A 14,973-nucleotide genomic window follows, 5' to 3' on the forward strand; every position below is an offset into this window, starting at 1 on the left:
CAGTGAGCCGTGGTGTGGCCACACCTGGACGTGTCTGTCCCTCTGTGGGAATTCCTGCTGTAGACAGGTGGGGAGGAACGGGAGAGTGCCCAGAGGAGGTCTGCACATGGCCTCTGCTTGAGGCCCCAGACCCCATCCTTCTGACCTCTGCCATCCCAGCACAACCCCAGGAACATGCTGTCCCTGGAGAAACACCAGCCTCTCCAGACAGCTCCAGATTCCCCTCCCACAGGATGGGTGGCCTTTATGTCATCTGTGTGAAGGGCTGGGGTACGTCCCTCAGTTAAACCCACGATCTTACCTCTCACCAGACACCGACTGGTGACTCCTAAATCCAGTCCAATATCTCTAAAATGTTACAAACGGACAGTCAGCTTTTTATTCCTGGACACATGGAGGAGGAAGAAGAACTTCAGGGGTGAATTTCCTCAGGCATGTTTGGAGAAAGACCCCAGCATTAAAGCACTGCACCAGGGAGATCTTGCTTTGTTAACGGAGACTCTGTGAAAGAGGCCAGCTCTGAGCCACTGTGAAATATATTTTTAGAAGGGAACCAGGTGAAACTAAGACGTAAATGTCTCAGGTGTAGTGACACAAGTGAAACCTTTGTGTAGGAGCATAAAAACCATAAATGACAATATCAACAGCAATGATGAGAAATGTAATCATTAAAAACACAAAGCCAATAACAAAACACACAAAAAAGCAGATGGAATCAAATAGTGCGGGAGTCATTTGTGGAGAGAGGTGGAACATTTCTCCCTCTTGAAAAAAATCCATGAAATCAGATACCTAATGGCCTCCTTGAGCTCCTGGTTCCTCATGCTGTAGATGAGGGGGTTCAGTGCTGGAGGCACCACGGAGTACAGCACAGCCACCACCAGGTCGAGAACTGGGGAGGAGATGGAGGGGGGCTTCAGGTAGGCAAACATGGCAGTGCTGACAAGCAGGGAGACGACGGCCAGGTGAGGGAGGCAGGTGGAAAAGGCTTTGTGCCGTCCCTGCTCAGAGGGGATCCTCAGAACGGCCCTGAAGATCTGCACGTAGGACAGCACGATGAACACAAAACAACCAAAGCCTAAACCACAAGAAGCCCAACTTCCCTGAGGTAGGAGTGTGAGCAGGAGAGCTTGAGGATCTGGGGGATTTCACAGAAGAACTGGCCCAGGGCATTGCCCTGGCAGAGGGGTAGGGAAAATGTATTGGCCGTGTGCAGGAGAGCATTGAGAAACCCACTGCCCCAGGCAGCTGCTGCCATGTGGACACAAGCTCTGCTGCCCAGGAGGGTCCCGTAGTGCAGGGGTTTGCAGATGGCAACGTAGCGGTCATAGGCCATAATGGTGAGAAGACAATACTCTGCTGCAAGAAAGAAGACGAAGAACAAGAGCTGTGCAGCACATCCTGCATAGGAGATGTCCCTGGTGTCCCAGAGGGAATTGGCCATGGCTTTGGGAAGAGTGGTGGAGATGGAGCCCAGGTCAAGGAGGGAGAGGTTGAGGAGGAAGAAGTACATGGGGGTGTGGAGACGGTGGTCACAGGCGATGGTGGTGATGATGAGGCCGTTGGCCAGGAGGGCAGCCAGGTAGATGCCCAGGAAGGTCCAGAACTGGAAGAGCTGCAGCTCCCGCGTGTCTGCGAATGCCAGGAGGAGGAACTGGGTGATGGAGCTGCCATTCGACATTTTCTTCCCCTGGGCTTGGAGACCTGTGAATGGAAAGAAAAGCAGTGAGAAGTTAGGGAAGATTTCTCTCAAACTAAAGTATTCAATTGGTCTTAGAAACCCACCAAACTGGCTCTCGCCTTTCAGGAAGACCTTTTGCAGGTCCTTTTTGTACACTCTGGTTGGTGCTGGCTGATAGTCCACCAGAGAGCTGAGATCTCTGCAGGATTCAGTCCTGCCCTACAGCCATGGGTAAAAAGGAACACGGGGTGATCTCAGATTAAATCCACTCCTGGCATCAAAGGGCTTTTCAGCATTGTCACCCGACTGCAGGGCAGAGCTCAGGGCACCTTGTTGTTGGTGTTGTTCTGTTGTAGTTTCCCCACCACACCTGAGGAGTGTTTTTAAGGCAGAAATCCCTGGCATTTCTGCTGTGCTGCAAGTGAAACCTTGTGGGTCCTGCGAGCCAAGGGGACTGTCCCTCAGTGCAGAGCGAGGACAGCGAGTTTGTCCATCGGAATTGCTCTCAGCTGCCCTGTGCTGCTGCCTCTTTGAGCTGGAGGATGATCCCAAGCAGACATTCCCCTGAGAAGAACCTGGACACTGCTGAGAGCAGAGGAGTCCCATTTACAAGCGCAGTTCTCCCAGCCCCTCACCTGAGCTCACTGGACCCGAGGAGGATCTCAGCTCTCCCCTCCCAGCCAGGGACACAGGGGGCTCATTGCAGCTGCCTACATTCAGCCCTCCAGCTGGATTTACGTGGCCTTGGCACTGACATGTCTACTCCGTGGGGCTGCTAGACGACACAGGGATGCCACGGGAGAGCTGAGCCCCTCTGGAGGGCAGCGTGCAGCCAAGCAGGACACTCCTGGGAAAGAGCCAACTAGCCTAAAGATGGGGTGGCTTACTCTCGGCCCCACACACTGCAGTCCCCAGAGCCCAAAATATTAAAGGCATTTGGATGCTTTTCCTCCCTGGATACACCTGCATGACAGGACGTGCAGCGTCAGTGTCTGAGCTGCACCTGAATCCTCAGCCCCCATCACAGTGGAAGAAGGGAAGGAACAAGGACAGCAGGGGTGAGAGGGGAACAGGTGAAAATTCTTCTTCAAAAAGAGTCAGGACAGGGAGACACTTGAACATTTCTCCTCCAGGATGTGGGAGAGGAGACGAGGGAGTGTCTCCAGGGAATGTATGTGTGGTGGTGGGGAGGTGCCATCCTAAATGGAAAAGGAAATTCCTTTCTCCCACTCCCCATGCATCCCACTAAAGGTGGAAAATTCAAAACATGGGCTCCATTTCTTTCAGGTAAATGCTGCCTTGAAGTCCTTCTCCAAAAGGATCCTCTGCAAATGTCCTGGGGGTGATCTGGAGCTGGGAGGAAACACGACCCATGCAGCACCCTCACGACTGCAGAAGGACCCTGCCATGACACGACTGGGGTCACTCCTTCCACCCACAGCTTCTCCCCGCAGCGCCATGGGGAGCTCCCCGGGCAGGCTGAGAGCTGACCCTGGCAGGCAGCAGAGTCCCTGGCCCAGCACACAGTTCCCTGGGACACGGGGACCCTGCTCTGAAGGACAGCCCTGAGCACCCCTGCACGCACACCCACCTTCACAGCCCGGCAGCCGTCCCTGGGAGAAGGCAGCCGACATGCCCTGTGCCTTTGGTGATGTGGTAGGGGTGCCCTGCTCTCGAGCACATCCTTCTCAACACCGACGGAGCCTTGAGAGCCTTCCTGACAGATCACATTAGCCATGGGCTATGCCAGCTTTAGGAGACTGCTCCAGGGAGCCTCTCTGCATTATACTGCAGCAGAGACACAGCATGCCCTGTCCCTCTGACGGTGCAGCAGGGAAGCCCTGCTCCACACGTTGTCCTTCTCCTCGAAACTAGAGAAACTGTGAGAGTTGTACTTGCAGATCCCGTAGGCTGGGGGTTGTTCCAGCTTCTGGAGATCCCTCCAGCAGCTGCAGATTCAATGCCCTGCAGCCAGAGACTGTGCAAAGGCTGTGAGGATTTCTCCCAGTGAGCTCTCAGCACTCTCCCACCCCAGGCTGCCTTTAAGATCCGCTGGCCTCACACGTCTCCCCTCGTTACCTGCAGGCAGTGCCCTCAGCCCTGCTGCCCTTTGCAGAGGAGCTGCTCCTGGGCAGAGCTGTCTCTCTGCAGCGCTGCCCGCTTGCCACGAGCTCCCTCCATGCCAGGAGCCCAGCCCAGCCCAGACGCAGAGGACCAGCCCGAGACGTCACTTTCTCTGCCTCCTCGGGGCTCCCTGGAGGTGTCCCTGTGCCTCCAGGGGAACCTGCTGGGAAAGAGACTGAAGTAATACTGTGTGGTCTCTCTTGCACCTCTGGAGAGACGCTTCTTTCCAGCCGGGTAATTTCTCCTGTCAGAGAGAGCTGCGCACGAGAAAGGTCTTGTTCCTTCTGGTATGAGACAGGAAACCTGGACAGTGCCAGATCTCCTTTGCCCCCGCTGAGCGAAGGCAGTCGGCTTCGTCAACTGAGGCATCTCCTCCTTGGTTTGTAGTCCTGGGTGTGAAGTGGACTCAGCTCTCACTTAGGGCTGCCACAATCCCACAGGAGGGGGGATTCCTCTTGCCTCTCTTCAGGTGGGCACAAAATAGGCACCTGCTGCATGGGAGCTGCTGGTCTCAGCTCCCAGCGTCATTCCTGGAGATGGAGGCCAGCAGTGAGCTCTTCAGACTCAAACACCTACTGACATTTCAGGTCTCAGACGTGGTCCAAGATACGTGCCGGTAACTGCAAGATCTAACGGAGCAGTTCATGGAGACAGGGCAGTATCTGCTGCCACCATCTTTGAGATTCATGAGGAATTCCTTTGGCCACCAGCACGTGCCCACATTTCGGACAACTGAACTTTTCCCTACTCTTTCAGTCCAGGGCAGCCTTCTGAGGTAGACAGGGGACCAGATGTACTCATTGCCATTGACATCATCCATCTTCTCCATCGGCCGTGTATACTAGATCCCCACTGACTGTAACGGCAGATGTCTCATGGACATGCCCACATCACCTAACCTAATTCAGGGCAGCTACTCAATGGCCATGGACAGGCCTGTTGTGCTACAGGAGGTGCCAGGGCTCTCCAGCACAACTGCAGGTGGCCGGCAGGGACTGCACAGGACCTACGGGAAAGGCATCGCCTTCAGAGTGGGTGCGAGACACACACTCCAGATGCCATGACTGATAGGATCAGTTTCTGTTGGCCGGCAACTGAATCCCACGAGGGCAATGAGGCAGGGTCTGACCCACCTCCATCCAGTCGATGCAGAGCAGTTCAGGAACAGGAAGCACATCACACTGGGATCTCCACTCATTTGCCTATTTAAGCAACACAAGGAAGTCTCCAGAATAATGACCCCAGGTCTTATTGGAGACATTAATGACCCTGACACCACTGGAAGGGGAACACAGCAGCATGCATACTGTCCAGCAGGTTTCTGGGTCTCTTGGGACAACATCTTTGCACAGGCGCAAGGTAGGCCAACAAAGGTGTTGCTGAGTCCAGTCAATTCAGAGGGAATTCTGATCAGGGGTGTGAAAATGTCAGCCTGGGCTGTAGCGACCATGAAATAGTGGGGTCTCAGCTCCCAAGGGGAGTGAGAAAAGACGGAAGCCAGACTACAGATGCTGGGTCTCTAGAGGAGAAATGGGGATGGCTTCAGGTAAGCTAGAGCTTCCCAAGTGTAGACCCTTGCAAGGCAAGGGTTCGAGGGCACCAAGAGGAGAGGCCGCTGCTTCAGGAACAGTTAAAGAAGAAACAAAGAGACTGAGTGGCCACTGCTGGAAATTAGTAACAGCAGGTGTAGATGAATCTGAGATTCCCTGTGTCCTTCTTGCCTTGGTCTCCTCCAGCAAGTTCTCCCAGGCCTTTGTGCCTTGAGGCAGGACTCTGGAGGGAAAAAAAACCGTGGTGAATTTGGATAGAGTCAGGAGTTACTTGAGCAAACACAATCCTTACCAGTCTATGGGACTGGAGGGGTGGCATCCGAGGGAGCTGAGAGGGCAGGACGATGCCACAGTAAAGCCACTCTCCATCATCATTGAAAGCATCTGGAGTTTGCGGGAACTCCCTAACAACTGGCAGCACCCAAATGCTGCAGGCACTTTCTGCTGTGACCCTGCTTTGCGTAGAATGTTGGTCTATAGAAATCTTGCAAGGTCACTTCCAGCCTGAACGGAAAGTTCCCAGAACAGGCCAATGTCTGCCACCCTGAGACCTGGAATCTGCACTCTGCTCTTCGTCCTCACTCCCTCGGGAGCTGAGACTCCACTCTTTCTTTGCTACTAGAGCCAAGGCTGACAAGGATGACACAGGTTTTCTGATCCAGGTGAGCATCGCCTTGGTTGGCCCATCTGGCAGCTGTGCTAAAAAGCTGAGGCAAAGAGCCTCCAGACACCTAAAGGAGCATTTGCACCATGCTCTCCTGGGAATGTCAGGGGGTGCTGGGCTGACTTTTGGCTGCCAGGTGCCCACCCAGCTTCACTCCCACTCCCCCTCCTTCTCCACTCGCCTTGCTGTCTGCAGGGCTGTTTCTCTCCATGTGTCTCACTCCTCTCTCTTACAGTGACTGCACACTGCTGTTTAGCCTTGCTTCAATATGCTATCACAGAGGTGCCACGAGAATTGCTTACTGGCTCAGCTTTGGGCAGTGGCATGTCCCCTTTGGAGCCAGCTGAAAGTCGCTCTCTCTCACATGGAGTCACCTCTTGATCCCTTTTCTCCTAAGCCACCTCTGCAGCCCCCTCACCCCTACCAAAACCTAGCCATGTCAACGCAATACACAGGGTCATTGATGTCCCCGGTAAGACGTTACGTCGTTGGTGAGCCCAAGACTTCCTCAGGTTGGTTAAATAAGAGTTGGTCCCCTTCCTCTCCTTCATTATAGGTTCTTTGTGTCAGAGCAGAGGTGTGCTGGACCTCAGTCGTGGCACCAGGGCCAAGCTCAGGCGTGCAACAAAGCCAGCTGTTACCAAGTGCCCAAGTACCGTGCAGGCAAAAGGTTTGCGTCAGAGCATGCTGGGGGGGATGGCAGATGGCAATGTAAAGGGGAAAGGAGGAGATCAATCCCTGCTTTCCTCAGGACGAGAGAGAAGCAGGGCTGGACTCTGCAGCCCCGGCACGAGAGGGCTTTGCTGTCTGCGGGGTCTCTGCAGCCCCAGAGGGCCTGTGGTGCAGGTGAAGCTGATCTCCAGGAAGGACAAGGGGCTTTTGCAAGTGTCCTTGGCTATGGGTATCCTGAGATCCAGGAACACTGTGAAAATCATTGCTCTGTTCCTTGACTGCATCATCAAAGGGATGACTGAGGGATGTGGGAGAAGCACTCCCTGCATCTACTGGATTGAGATGGGACAGCACTTGCCTCACTGCAGTTGCTTGAAGGAAAGCACTGAACGCCTCAGAAGGTCTCTTGGGGTCTCTTACACGGCTGCTCTGAATGGGGATGATGTTCGCGCAAGTCCTGTGCTGTCCCTGCCGGCTGCACGCAGTTGTGCTGGAGAGCCCTGGCACCTCAGGCAGCTCCACAGGATGGAGTCAACCTTGAAATTGGGCAGCTGCCCTGAATTAGGTTGGGCATTGTAGGGGTGCCAGTGAGAACCCAGCCCTAACTGCCAATGGAGATCTGGTAACGACAGCTGGTGGAGAAGAGAGAGAGACGTCAGGAAGGAGATGATGTGCAGTAGCTGTGGGGAGAGGGGGGCGGAGAGCATCAACTCTGGGCACCCCCGTCTTTGAGGGGGAGGCCCCAGCACCGCCATCTCCCCCTGCTCAACGCACCATCTCGGGGACGTGTCCTCCACCTCCTCACAAGCCTTCAGGCTGCCACAGGGTCAGTTGGACTGGCGGGAGGGGAGTGGGTGAGGTGATGGCGGGCGGCCCCACAGCCAGCATCCCCCTCCCCCATCCCGGCCCAGCCCACCGCCCTCCTCCTGGGTGCTCAGGCTGCACAGCAGCAGCACCCGCCCTTCCCCTGAGGTGATGCTGCCTCCGATTGGTCCCCTCGGCTGTCACTCTGCCCTGGGTTGGGGCCTGCCCTGCCTGGAGGCGGCTCCTGATTGGCTCCCAGGTGGTCAGGCTGCCCAGGCACAGGTCACCTGAGGTGGTGCACTCTCTGATTGGCTGTCTGGGCTGTCACTCTGCCCAGGATCTTTTCTTTCATTGGCTCTACTTCTGCCTTGCTCCTCCCATCAACTGATGGGTCAGACGCTTATCAATCATCTGTGTGCTGCTCGAACTCCAGCTGTGATTGGTGGAGCCCACATGCCCCGCCCCCACATGGTGCCAAGGGTTGTTTTTGACTCCTGCCACCTTCCCTGCACGCCTTGAAGATTGATTGTTTGGTTACACATCAATCTTGTGCCTTGCTCCCGCCTCCTCAAAGGCGATTGGCCCTTTGGGGCAGATAGGCGGGACACAGAGGGGAGGGCGGACGTAGCCAGGCGACAAGCTCTGCCTTCTGGTTTTGGACCCTCAGGTTGGAACTGTGGGCCCTAAAGAAATGTTCTGTGTCGGAAAAGATGGTTTTGAGTCCTAAACTGAGGATTTCAGCCTTAAACATGGGGCGTTGGAAATGAAATGGAAGCTTTGAACCCTGAAATTAGGTTTTGTGCCCTCAAATGACACTTTGGTACCAAAACCTGAGGCTTTACACCCTAAAAATGGGGCTTGGGAGGCTCAAAATGAGGCTTTGGGCCCTCCAAATTGTGGACTGAATCCTAAAAAGGGGGCTTTCCTCCCTGAAAACAAGGCTTTGAAAGCTAAAAATGAGGATTTGGTTACAAAAATGAAACTTTGGACTTTGAAAATGAGGCTTTGGCCCTCCAAAATCAGACTTTGAGCCTTAAAAATGGTGCTCTGGGCCCTTCAGATGAGTCATTGGACCTGAAAGTGGGGCTTGGAACGTATAAATGAGGTCTTGGACCCTAAGAGTGAGGCTTTGGACAAGGAGCCTTTCAGCCCTAGAATGCAGGTGTTGGACTCTAAAAATGAGGCTTTTGGACCTAAAAAATGAGGCTTTGATCTTTAAAGGAGGGCTTTGGCCCATAAAAATGAGGGTTTAGACATTTACAATGTGTCTTGGACCCTAAAAATGACTGGCTGGATCGTAAAGACCATGCTTTGGAGCCTGAAATTGACGTTTTGGACACTCAAGATGCAGTTTTGGACTCTGAAAAGGAGCTTTTGCAAACTGAAACGGAGCCTTTGGACCATGAAAATGGTGCTTTAGAGCCTACAATGAGGCTTTGGAAGCCCAAACTAAGACTTTGGAAAATAAAAATGAGGCTTTGGACACTGTAACTGTAACTATGGACCGTACAGCAAGGCTTCATGCCTGAGAAAATGAGGGTTTACACCCTGAAAATGAAACTGGTGGCTCTAAAAAAAGCTATGGTCATTAAAGACGGGTTGTGACCCTCAAAATGAGGGTTTTGACCCTATACATGAGGCTCTGGGCACTCAAAAGGCTGGGTAAGATGCTACAAATGACACTTTGGACCCTGCAAAGGAGGGGAACCTACTGGTTTTCTGCCCTTTGCCCCAGGGTGCCGCCTGTGGGGCAGGACTCTGGGCTCAGGGACAGGGACACCTCCCCTGGTCACGGGCCAGGCTGTAACAAGTCTGCGGCCAGGCTGAGCTGAGGGATGAGCCGTCCCGGCGGCAGCGGGATGTTGGGGGATACGGCGCGTCCGTAGACCCCTTGACAGAAGAGATAGAGATTGCAGTGTACCCATAAGAAGGCCGCGAGTTGCGTTGTATAAGGACAATGTAACAAAAAGGAGAAAGAAGAAGATTGCTTCGGAGAACAAGGAGGAACTAGGCTGTGAGAAAGACGGATTTTGAGCGATGTGAACAGGATTTCAATAACCAATCACATTGTAGCTATGAGCGCATGTGCTATGTAACCTAACCAATTGAAAGCGTAAAAAGAACGCGTGAACGGAGCGTGAACAAAAGATTAGCTATATAAGACAGCCAAGTTTGTAATAAAAAGAGCTTAACTTAACCCTTGAAGGAGAGTCTTGTCGTTTGTCCGTCCCGACTGAAACGACAATTGGTGACCCCGACGTGATGCTGAGGAAGAAGACGACTGGGAATAGTCGTGGGGATGGAGCCCAGTGAAGCTGAAGACAGCGGGCAGAGCTGTTGACGGATCCGGATCATATTTAAGAAGACACCCGTAGTAGGTGAGCCACTGGGGACATGGGAGAGAAGTTAACTAAGGAAGAGCAGACTCTACTCTCCACATGGACGCTGCTGTTGAAGCGGCAGGGTGTAATCCTCCCTGAAGTGACTTTGCGAAAAACGCTATTGTGGGGAAAGGAACAGGGAGTAGAAGTAACGTCGGTTACGGCATTTAGTGTAACGCAATGGACGAACCTACGGCAGACATTATTTGAGGAAGCTATGCATGGCTCAAAAACGGCTATTGAACTGTTAACTACGTGGTGACTTTTGTTTGGGACATTAAAGACCTTTAAGGAGCAGAAAGATGTAGCGGAAGGGAGTGAATAGCCGTCCGCAGCCCCTGAGCCCTTGGCCTTAAAACCTCCTGTTGATGATATGAAGGGGCAGGAGATTGCTGTTAAACAAAATAAGGGACTGCTCCCGATGAACACAAAAGATAAACAATATAAGTACGTGTTGCCTCGTGACCAAATAGCAGCTGTAAAAGAGACTCAAAGAGGGATGGGTGTTATCCACCCTGAAGGACTGGTGCATCCCTCTGCACCTCTTGCTCCAGCCTTGGGGGAAACAGAGGCATGGCCTCATTTCTACTAACCCCATCTCAAGTCTGGGTTTTCCATCCTTGCCACCTGAGTCAGACGATGAGGAGGGCAGTCATATAAAAGGTGAGGAAGGGACTGAAGTGGTGGACTCTGGGGAGCCACCCCCATCGTACGCAAGGTGCCCCTGGATGCTTGGGGGCCAATTGGCAAAGGTTTAAGTGCCTTACTAGTAGGAAGATCTAGTAGCACCTTACAAGGCCTCATGGTACATGTTGGAGTGATTGATGCTGATTACACAGGACAAATATGTGCCATGGTATCGACAGCTACACCACCTGTGACTATGGAGAAAGGAACTTGACTTGCTCAGTTAGTCCCATTTCAAAGTTGTGTTCCACAACGGGACAACGTTACATGTGGTGATGGTGGGTTTGGTGCTACGGGAAAGCCACAAGTCTATTGGGTGCAGACGGTATCTGATCAACGCCCACAAATGCATTGTGTTCTTGAACTTAGTGATGCCACTCCCAAGAAGGTCCAACTGGCTGGATTATGAGACACTGGAGCAGATGTGACGATCATTTCTTTACGGGAGTGGCCTGCTGCTTGGCCATTAACCTCCAGTGCCTTGGGAGTGGCAGGACTCGGAAGGGTTGCCAATAGTTCTATGTCCACTAACCCTATGGTGACTGTAAACTCAGAATGGCAAAGGGCTACAGTGTGGCCATACGTGACCTCAACTCCTTTAAACCTCTGTGGAAGGGACTGCTTGGGCCAATGGGGAGTTCGCATAACTACGGAGTTTCAGTCGGGGCCACTGTATTGCAGGGCGTTTCTCGGCCCACTTTAGCTCTAAAATGGCTAACAGAAAAACCATTGTGGGTTGATCAGTGGCCCCTTAGCCAAGAGAAATTAACGGCCCTGAAGTCTCTGGTAACGGAAGAACTTGTTGCAGGACACATAGAAGCGTCACATAGCCCTTGGAATACCCCGGTATTTGTTATCAAAAAGAAATCGGGGAAATGGAGGTTGTTGCATGATTTGAGAGAGATTAATGATGTCATGGCAACAATGGGAGCACTACAACCGGGATTACCTTCGCCTACTATGATACCGATGGGGTGGGAAATTGTTGTAATGGATTTAAAAGATTGGTTTTTTACCATCCCTCTGGCAGAACAAGACAAAGAAAAATTTTCAGTTACTGTTCCGTCTGTGAATAACGTGGAGCCGACCAAAAGATATCAGTGGAAAGTGCTGCCACAAGGTATGAAAAATGCCTACAATTTGTCAATGGTTTGTAGCAAAAGCGTTGAGTCCAGTACGTGCCCTGTTCCCATCTGATTGCTGTTACCATTACATGGATGATATTCTGCTAGCGGCTGCAACACCACAAGAGTTAGAAAAAATGGAACAGAAAACACAGGAGTCATTGTGTGAATATGGCTTAATAATCGCCCCAGAAAAGGTACAAAGGCAACGACCGTGGTTATACCTGGGAATGAAAGTATGAGCTCAGTCAGTCATGCCACAACCTATCCAACTACAAATAGAAGTAAAAACGTTGAATGATGTACAAAAATTAGCAGGAATGATTAATTGGATTCGGCCCTATGTTGGTATTCCATCTTCCAAATTACAACCTCTCTTTGAGCTATTAAAAGCTGACACTAATATTTTAGCCCCACAAATGTTAACTGAGGAAGTGCAAAAAGTGGTAGCTGAAATAGAACAAGCTCTTAGTAGTAAACACGTATGGAGACTTAGCGGTTTCGGTGCAGGCCTTTGTGTTAGTAGATGAATTAGTGCCATTTGCTGTGATTGCTCAATGGTGTGAACAATGGGATGATCCCTTACATGTTTTAAAATAGATTTTTTTGCCGAACAAGACGAAGAAGACAGCCCCTGGTCTATTTGAGCTAATAGCACAAGTTATTATAAAAATTAGAACTCGATGTTCAGAACTGATGGGAAGAGACCTCAAACAGCTTGTAGTCCCTGTGCAGAGGGATTATTTTGAACGGTGCTTAGCTAACAGCACTGCCCTACGAGCAGCCATGACCAATTATACAGGGCAGGTGAGCTCCCATTTACCTTCACACCCGCTGATCAAATTGGGCACCCAGATGGCCTTTGCACAGAAAAATCTCAGTCGCAGAAACCCAGTGGAGGGCCCCACGGTGTTCACAGATGGATCAGGAAAAACTGGAAAAGCTGCCATTGTCTGGAGACAAGGAACACAATGGCAACATAAGATCGAACATCAAGAAGGTTCGCCCCAAGTCGTAGAATTACGGGCGATGACCACGGTGTTTCAGAACTTCCCCAGCCCTGTCAACGTTGTGACAGATTGGGCTGATGTGGCTGGTCTGGTACAACGTTTAGATAAGGCTGTTTTAGGTAATGTAACCAATGAATTGCTGTTTGGCTTATTGAAACTGTTATGGATAACAATACAAAAGCGACAGCAAGAATATTACGTGATGCATATTAAAAGTCATACCCAGTTGCCAGGATTTATTGTAGAAGGCAATGCACAAGCTGATGCTTTAGTGTCTGCAGTGGCCCTGGGACCTGTGCCCAATGTTAAACAGCACGCGATAGCATCGCCTAGTTTTTATCATCAGGGATATCGTGCTTTAAAACGTCAGTTCAATCTTAGTAACGCTGAGGCTCGCAATATTATTGCAGCCTGCCCCGATTGTCAAGGTCAACATGTACCTATATATTCTGGCACCAATCCACGAGGATTACGTGCTTTACAGCTTTGGCAAACTGATGTCACACATATTACTGAATTCGGCCGTTTGAGGTATAGTTGTAGTTGTGCTAATGTTGGTGCCATGTCTCATCTCCCTACTGCAAAGGGCCCTGCAGCGGGTGATGGGGGCGGCATTTGTAGCACAAATACAAAAAGGGGGAATTGTTGGGGCATACGGCGGGTCACCTCTCACTAGACCACGTTACTCAAAGCCCCAACCGACCTCCCCTTGAACACCTCCAGGGATGGGGCAACCTCTCCAGGTCTCCTGCTCCAGGGTCTCACCACCCTCAAGACCCGAGGCAGTCCTCCTCGGCCTGCCCGCCTGTGCCCCGTCCCCTCGCTGTCCCCAAGGCCCGGGGCTGGGCACCTGCGTCTCTCCTGGGCTCGGGAGACCACGAGGGCCAGAGGAGCCCAGACGCAGTTGCCAAAGTACCAAACAAGAGAGAGGGAAAGCATTTTTACTGTGACTTTCTTGGTATGTTTTGTTAAAAAAAAAAAATGGTGGTTGTGAGCCTTGAAAAGAAGTAACGAGGCAGGTAGAAGGGGCGTTCCTGCTGAAGGCCAGCACTTGCTCCCGGCAGACCTGCGGCTTTCTGCTTCTCCAGGGGAATGGCTGTCTCTCTGGCGTCTTTGCTCGACGTGGTGGTGTTCTCCATGTGCTGCCGTGGAGGGTCTGGCTTCATCTCCAACCTCCCGTCGAGCAGCCTCCTCGTCCTCAGGCCGAAGAAACCCCACCTCCAGGCCCTAGGGACCTCAGTGGCCCTCTGAGGGACTTCTCCCGGCGCAGCAGCCTGACGAAGCCATGTTGTCTTGTCCCCTATTCTCGGAGCTCAGAGCAGAGGAGATGGTACCCCTTTGGAAGGGGTGGGCGTCTGGGAGAAGGTGAGGGACGGGAAGGAAAGGCTCACAAGACCCGCAGTCATCAACAAATCATTGCTGATGCTGGGGAGGTGGAAAAGGTGAGCCGGCTGGACGGCCAGGTGCGGAGGGTGGGCCTCCCGGCTAGTGCCAGGTGTGGAGGCTGGGCCGACGGTAGAAGGCTGGCCAGGCGCTCCTGCGGCCCCACGACGATGGTGGTGTGGAGGGGAGCCCTGGCACGATGGAGTGGTGCCGGGAGAGCCATCTTGAAGGTGGATCCACCTGCATCGGTTCTTCTTCATCTCAAGGAGGATCCACTTGCATGGGTTCCTCCTCATCTCAAGGAGGATCCACCTGCATGGGCTCCACACCACCAGCTACATGAGCAAAGGCCATCGCTGCCGAGTAGCTGACGGTGCCTCCTCTCTGACGCCTCCTCTGCCTCCACACCTCTTGCAGAATCTTCTCTCGCTCGCGTGGAAGCAGGCACCCGCTCGCTTCGCCCTTTTGGGTCTTCTGTCTGCCAACCGTCTTGGAAGTTGAGGACCCAGAAGCTCAGCGAATGGGGGGCACCTGCTGGGGAGCCGGTATTTATAGGGTCCAGAACAGAACACGGTAAGGTAGCTCAAGGCATCAGGAGGCCATTGTGATGGCTATGCAAATAACCAAACATGGCTATTCTGGCAGCTGGGGGGCCTGTGACCTTAAAGGTACCCTACCCTGTAGCTTTAAGGTACTGTGTACCTGAGGAAGAGGAGGGTTGGGGGGAGCTGAGGCCCCCTTTCCTGGCGATCGCTCCCCTGGGTCCATTCCTAACGGAGGGACATTTCACGGATCGTCTCTGAAATGCAGGCAGCACTTTTCCTGTGGGGGGCCAGAATTGTCTGGATTCTACCCACCCACCCTTTTCAGCATTTTAATGGCTGAGGGATTTT

At 52.5% G+C, this 14,973-nt stretch overlaps 1 pseudogene; it reads right to left on the bottom strand.

Annotated features, from left to right (window-relative positions):
• Nucleotides 1-830: 830 nt before the first annotated feature.
• LOC128903378 (olfactory receptor 14J1-like) lies at nt 831-1,306 on the bottom strand (annotated as a pseudogene).
• Between the last annotated feature and the right edge of the window lie 13,667 nt (nt 1,307-14,973).

Source organism: Rissa tridactyla, unplaced genomic scaffold, assembly GCF_028500815.1.
Source record: "Rissa tridactyla isolate bRisTri1 unplaced genomic scaffold, bRisTri1.patW.cur.20221130 scaffold_29, whole genome shotgun sequence".
Classification (NCBI taxonomy): Eukaryota; Metazoa; Chordata; class Aves; order Charadriiformes; family Laridae; genus Rissa; species Rissa tridactyla.